This window comes from Azolla caroliniana, unplaced genomic scaffold (genome assembly GCF_043228905.1).
Source record: "Azolla caroliniana isolate FFs.n. ecotype wild unplaced genomic scaffold, voAzoCaro1.0.p SCAF_1, whole genome shotgun sequence".
NCBI classification, from domain to species: domain Eukaryota; kingdom Viridiplantae; phylum Streptophyta; class Polypodiopsida; order Salviniales; family Salviniaceae; genus Azolla; species Azolla caroliniana.
This window is the reverse complement of record NW_028230436.1, coordinates 9,686,429-9,693,351: the sequence shown is the minus strand read 5'-3', so window position 1 is coordinate 9,693,351 and position 6,923 is coordinate 9,686,429. Positions and strand designations below refer to the sequence as shown.

Sequence of the window (6,923 nt, the reverse complement as noted above, 5' to 3'; positions counted from 1 at the left end):
CAAGGATTGGGCTTGGTCGAAGATGTGTGGAAAACATGGTCAAATATGATCAAAGGTAGAGCATTGTATCAAAGTGTGATGCTCAGACTCTTGAACTTGTTTAGGGCAAAGTGTGCATAGTCAACTGCTCTCATCACTTGTGTCCCATCTCACATCGCAATGCATGTGAGATAAGTTGCATGTAAGCAATGGTTCGAATGGTAGATAACGGGATGGGCTCTAACATGTATCAATGTGTACGGTTTCCCCATTCAACCTAGAATATGGTTTTGTTAAAAAGAAAATACAAAAAAGGAAAAAATAGGAACACACGTCTTTCCCTTTTCAAACGTTTTCAAACATTTGGATGCTTGCACAAACACATTTATTACGTTATATGTAGATAATCTTGTGTTGGGCGGATGTTTTGCTGTTGCTTATAATGTATGACAACGTGTCTAGATTAATGCTTCTACCACCATGGGAGGTTGTGCTACCAATTCAACTTGGATAGCTAGTGTGCATGGGGAGGCTTTAGGCCCATACGGTTGCACCATACATGAGGGCAAGAGTGACCACAATGTCGAATAACCATGCTTTGGTACAGGGTCTCTTGGAAGTCTGCTTTGTGGCACAATCATATGACTCCATGTAAATCCTCATGGTCTCTTAGTCAATATTAAATGGGCGCATATGGATCCTCACGGTCTCTTGGTCTTGAGTTCTTTTTAGTTTCCTTTTCGTGTTTTCACAAAAAACAGAGATGATAATGTAATCTTAAAATGATTTTGCTTTTATAATCCTCTTTGTCCAACCAACTGTAACTACAATCCGAGGATAACACAGAGCATTAAGCATAAATGATCACATGATTACAACATGGAAGCTTCCTACACCTTAGATTTTTGTAAAATAAGTATATACTAATGTACTTTAATTGTAAACTTTCTATAGGGTATCTATAGTTATTAACACAAGCACCAACTATAGGGTAACTATAGTTACTACTGATTAACCTTATTACAATCCCTTGTAGTGTACTAGATGTTCAATTATATGGACAAATCAGATTTGATATCTATGTTGAACATGTGACATTAAATACACAAGACCTTATAGGTCTATGAGCATATAAATGCAAGTGATCAAAACCAACCTAAAATGATGTCAACAATATTTAGACATATGACATTCACAATGATGAGCTCATTAATGCAAGAGATTGATGCCAACAAAAAATAACACTTGACTAATCCTAAAATATTAGCAATATTTAACATGCACAACTACATTCATACCAAGACTATTTTTGCCGTTCGATTATTAATTATTATGCCACGAAAAGAAATTGTTTGTAATATCAACTTGTGCCTATAGCTTGAGCACCAAACTTCAAATCCGAGATAGCTCATGACCTATCGATGAGTCTCACCTCTCAACATTTTTGGTATGCCAACACTTATTATGAGATATATTTTACACTTGTAAGACGTTAAAATACTTCATATAATATTTTTTTACATTCATTTTTGAAGTGTAGTCATGAAACATGTTTATTAACTAAAATTGAGGACTAAAAGAGTGATAATGGAACATATCACCCTTTCCTGAGAAATATGCAACTATGCTTAGACATGAGTTTCTTCTACACTCCCTTGCAATATCTTCTTGTATGCTTTTTGATCCAAAAACAAGAACACCAATGCACTCACCTTGATATCTATTAGTAAATCCATTGAAAACTTCTGCAAAAAAAGAGAAATATTGATAAGAGAGTGATTTGGGTCGAAAGATCGAGCACCATAAAGTTAGGTTAGCAGGACTTGCATCAACATGAAAGAATGTCCTCACTAACTACAATATGTTAATTTATGGCAACCCAAGAATTAAGGCAAACAAGTAATTTAACAATAATGTTAAGAGTGACTCATCTATAATCTACATGCAACCGTCTCATTAAAGGAAGTTCTAATTCTAGCTCAATTAAATTCTAAAAATATAAGATCCTATACCAATTGGGTAGTTCAATTTAAATGGATTTCATACATGATCAAATAAAATTACAATACATCTAATTAGAAAGTAAATATTATTCATCTTTACTTCATTAATGACCTTATTAATTCATAAACCTCTTTATTTTAAATCAAAGGTCGAGCGTCATCAATTCTGCTTTGGATGCATGTAGAGTTTGATGAGATACTAATTCATACGCCTATTTTAGATATGTTTGATACTTCCAACTTTCACAAATACCGTCCCTAGGAATTACTCCATTCCCTTAAAATTAACTCATATAGAAACTCATGATCATGTTCGTTAGCAATTCCAAGCATGATGTACTCTCTCCATGCATGTACATTCAAATTTGTCACATTTCTTGTGTAGCTTATCTCCATTGGTGTGGAATCCTTGGCAATCTAGCGAATTATTGTATCTCCATTATCATGGAATACAAGTAACTATTTCTCCCTAGAACATTACTAATTTAGTTTTGAACTATACTACCTTCCAACTGATGTAAATTATCAATGAAATGACTTTTCCTAGATGCAACAACTATAAGAAAGGGGGTCTAAACTACCTCTAAAGTGATATTATCTTATTACACATTAACTTTTCCTCCTATGGTTTCTTCGTGTGTTTTAATTTCAATATCTTCTCAATAGTCACCTAAGCACTATTTATATTCCTCCTTAAGAAGCATTGACAACTCACCCACCAAATTTCTAGAAAACTCAAAGGAATATAACATCATATTGTGTCTTCAACAATGTCATGACCCAACCAATTTGAACAATACTTGGGATTGATATACCACCTCTCTAATCAAGTTACCCTACCTAGCACTTCACTTCAAGCCATTGCTCTAGCTCACTGAAAATCTAGCACAAGTTCCCAATATATTGGCTTTACACAATAACTCAAGTTTATATCATATTATAGCAATATACCAAATTTACCTCTCCAATTGGGTCGAGAGTGAAAATGCAAGTCTCCAGCCCAAAAAGAAATTTCTTCGACCGGTCTACCACAAGCTTCATAATCAACATGGTCCAACCTTTCATGCATCTCCATATCCTTCCCAATATCTAACCTCATACCTTCTTGCAAAGGGAGCATATTCTTCTTTGAGCATAGTATACTCATAAACCACATCAAAACAATAAACCCACCAAATATTGTTGTTGCCAGGAAAATGTAAGCTACCACCAAGTGTGCACGATTATAGTTACTAAGGTTATGGTTATATGATTTGATAATGTAAGTGTTTGTTAGTCCAGAAAGCACAAAGTACCCTACAATAGAAGCAATAGTTGTCGATGCTACCCATCTTGTTTTCCCTCTTGTACTTATACTTGATATTCCTCGAGGCTCAATTTTATTTGGTGGGTAGAACATACGAGGCCAATACACCAAAGATGGATACAATTTTGGGAGTTTCCATAGCTCTACCATGTCTAGGACCTCCCTTCCTTCTATTCCACTATAATCATCCATGTTCTTGGAGGTTATATAAGCATGAACCTCGATACTTAATCCATAAGCCTCATAATCCGGAAGGATTTGATGAGGATTTATGCTACTTAAGATGCACAACTCGTCTGGTTTTCTGACACAATGGTAAATTATAATGGATTTTGGAAGATGCTTAGAGTTTGGTTTTAGAGCTCGATATCTATGTAATATGTCTTGAATTATGGCTAGCAATGGAGATATCCCTATACCACCAGCTATAAGGATGAGTCTCTTATACCTGGCTCATCATCACATACAAACATACAAACATACAAAATCAATCAACATAATTAAAATGATGTTCAATCGGAGTTAATAAACAAAAACAATGAAAGAATTAAGAAGGATTACTGATATTACTTTAAATAGAAGTCTGATTCATTTGAATACGGCCCCTCAACTCGTGCCTTGAATGAAAAAGGGCAAGCTTGTGGCGAGTTTTGAATATCATGTTCGTATTGAAGTTCATCTGGGACGTGGAATTGGTTGGAAAGAGTGTTTGTCCATCCCCCTAGAGGCTTGATAATAAAGGAAACCATTTTCTTTTCATCCAATGGAGTGGAGAACGTGCTGAAAAAGTGCCATTGTAGTCTTGAGAGGCCAAGAATCCCGATGCACCATTTCGATAGGGCATTGTAGAACAACCCTGATAAATGACAAATTTTTGATGGGTTCTTCGATGCAATATGCCATATGCTTACTACACAACATCGGCTACGTAAGCATATACATTAGCACCATGCATGATCAGGTTGCTATATAAGACCCATGCAAGAATATAGGAAGGTCATGTGGCCCATTTTCAAATACTATCAAAGCATGTTAGTGTACTCAAACACATAAACATAAAATCCATGGATGTAGCCATATAACCAAAAGAATAAACATAAGAATCATCCAAAGCCAAGCAACCATAGAAGAAGTGTTCCTATTCGACATGAATCTTGGCTAAATACACATAAGAATCATGCATGGACGGGCACTCATTCATTTAGATGCATAACAACCATACATATTCATGGGCCCATAGCTTGCTATATAAACAATAGAGCCATGCATAGTCATGTACTCATAGCTAGCTATATACACGAAAGAACCATGCATGGTGGTCAGCCCATATGCTCATCAGAACCAATACATATTGCCTATTGCCATAACCATAAGAACCAAATTATTTCATAAAATTTGACTTGCCTGGGTCAATAGGAAGCATAAGCTGCACAGCACCGGACTTGTGAAGCCTTGCGCAGAGTACATCGACAAGCCGCCTTGATTGGACCATGCGAATGAAGCGATCCACAAGGAAGAGAAGTACCGGGATGATGAAGAAGTGATATGTCCAGATGACGTGATATAGCCAAAAGAGGAAGAAAGGTATTTAGAGATGATGAATGATGAAAGACAAGTCATAGAATCGGCGGCGGAAATACTCGGCTGACATTGCCCATATAATGATTCCTATGATCAAAGCAACTAGACCTGCCAGTACCGCAACGGTGTTCCTTCCGGTTTCCCATCCATAGATCTAGGATCAAATGCCAAATCAATGAGGCATTCTATACTAATGTAAGCAAAAGAAGTCTCTAGACAAATTTCCAGCAATGATCCCATCATTTGTGTACTTAGGAACTCACAATTATGAGCTACAACATTGGGGAGAATGTCTAGAAAGAAAGAAAATGTTTGGAGAGTAGAGAGACTAGATCGTCTTACCTCATTGGCTTGATTTGTTTTCACATAGTAAAGGATGTAGCCTAGTCCGTGGAAAGTGAGAAAAACCATCATCAACGTGGCCAGCCACATGTGGTATCGAACCGCTCGCTCAAAACTAACACCGACCAGACGCAAAAACGGAGAGCCTCGAGAGACTGGGATCCAGAGGAGTGAGAAGGGCAGTATTGCCACGGTACCCGCGTAGCGGGCAGCATAGTGCAACTTCTCCCAAGGCCTAAATTTCATAATCAGCCATTAATCTATGCATTAATCTCCCCTAAGTTTCTTAATGCAGGAGTACATAAGAGCTCATTTTTGTAATCTTTTGATGTGGATTTACACCTTGAATTAATACCAAATATCCTCATACTTCATGAGCCAAATATCCTCATACTTCATGAGCCAAATATATACATATGATATAGGTTTTACATAATGCATCCGTAGATATAAAATGAAGCATCTTTATGCTTTTGTATGTGTATTTGTGTTTAGAGAGGCTTACAGGGATGCTGTTTTCGGTCTTCGATATGTTGTCCGATTTGCATTGATCTGAGCGAAGGCTATTTGATTGAGCCGCCCGAAGTGATATAACACCAAAAACAATACCCCGAGGATAGTGAGAAGCTCCGCCATAGTTAAAACGCTGAAAGGCCGGCCGATGAGGATAGGGTAGGCTTTCATGCTGAACCAGTTAGCACGACCACCCTCATGATGACCTTTCGCTGTTTTGATGAATGCTCGGAGCTCGATCACAACGAAGCTGAGTATAGCCACCACAACAAATGGCATGACTTGAAACACGAGAATCGAAGCTAGATCAAGCACATATCGAAAATTGTATCAGATCCACGAAAATCCCGAAAAACAAATAAGTGAAAAGAGAATCACACACACACACACACACACACACACAATCAATCAATCAATCCATCCATCCATCCATATAGAACTTCATTTGACACCCACATATTGGAGAATTTCCAAAAATGGATAGATAGATATAGACTGTGATTATCAATGTGTGTGTACCTTCCTTTCTTCCATGGCGGCTTGCCACCCATGGGTCCAGGTGCTTAATACTCTGGAGATCAGCGGGGTCTTCGGGCGACACAAACCACCACGACACCCACAACAGGCACACGGCCACAATCACCACTTCCAACACACATTTCACTACCTGAGCAAGCCTCAACTTCACACAAAGATTAACTTGACCTATCATCATCCCTTCTAACTTCTATATCTTCTTCTTCTTCTTCTTCTTCTTCTCCTTCTTACCTCTCCCTCATCCTCAAGATATTGGTGGTATGATGGGTTCCAATTTCATCAATCCTTCATCCACCATCTGCATATGATCAATCAGTTGGGGGTTTGATACCTCCTTCCTGTTCCTGGCCTTCCTTAATTTTGATCACCGCCTTTAGGAAATAGAAAGAGGGCTTAATGTGGCCACCACAAGAATCGTTGGTGATTTTACCTTTCCCAACATGGGAAGTAACAAACTAACTCGAGGTTTCCACTCAATGTCATGAAACAAAACGATCACATATGACTTCATACCCAATAGTGATGATTGAAGGGTATAAGTTTATACTCTTCACATGTCCATTACATATGAAGTAATTCATACAAAGATGTTACGCATTGGTCTTTATGATCATTTTGCTTCAAACTATAAGGGATTTTCTCATATGCCACAAATTGGACCT

General features: G+C 37.6%; 1 pseudogene across 1 annotated transcript; it reads right to left on the bottom strand.

Moving 5' to 3' along the window:
* Window positions 1-1,521: 1,521 nt before the first annotated feature.
* LOC147868890 (ferric reduction oxidase 6-like) lies at window positions 1,522-6,022 on the bottom strand (annotated as a pseudogene). Its single transcript, XR_015532371.1, has 6 exons — window positions 5,717-6,022; window positions 5,212-5,446; window positions 4,693-5,023; window positions 3,859-4,144; window positions 2,943-3,736; window positions 1,522-1,724 (listed from the first exon to the last, which is right to left on the bottom strand). The product of XR_015532371.1 is annotated as a ferric reduction oxidase 6-like (transcript).
* Between the last annotated feature and the right edge of the window lie 901 nt (window positions 6,023-6,923).